This window comes from Etheostoma spectabile, chromosome 7, assembly GCF_008692095.1.
Source record: "Etheostoma spectabile isolate EspeVRDwgs_2016 chromosome 7, UIUC_Espe_1.0, whole genome shotgun sequence".
In the NCBI taxonomy this organism is placed as follows: domain Eukaryota; kingdom Metazoa; phylum Chordata; class Actinopteri; order Perciformes; family Percidae; genus Etheostoma; species Etheostoma spectabile.
Genome location: NC_045739.1, coordinates 20,998,057 through 20,998,349, shown reverse-complemented (window position 1 = coordinate 20,998,349; position 293 = coordinate 20,998,057).

The window sequence follows — 293 nt, the reverse complement described above, 5'->3', positions numbered from 1 at the left end:
GGGGGGGAGACCATGGGGGAGACTTGGCTTTGAATTTGCATTTCCCTTCAACTTGAATTCATAATTGCTAGCCTTTACTCTAACCTCTCCCCTTTTTTTCTACTTTTTTTTAGCGCGTTTTTATTCCCGCCACGTCCGTATATGGCTCAGCCAGCCCAGCCGGTTATGAGGTTGGCTTTCTTTTCATTTGGTGATTGACGTTCGTTTGGAGTGCGTATGTGCGGTCCTATTGGTGCAGAGAGCGGAAAGGGGCGGTGAAATATGGACGTCTGTGCGTGTTGTAACGCCCTCTT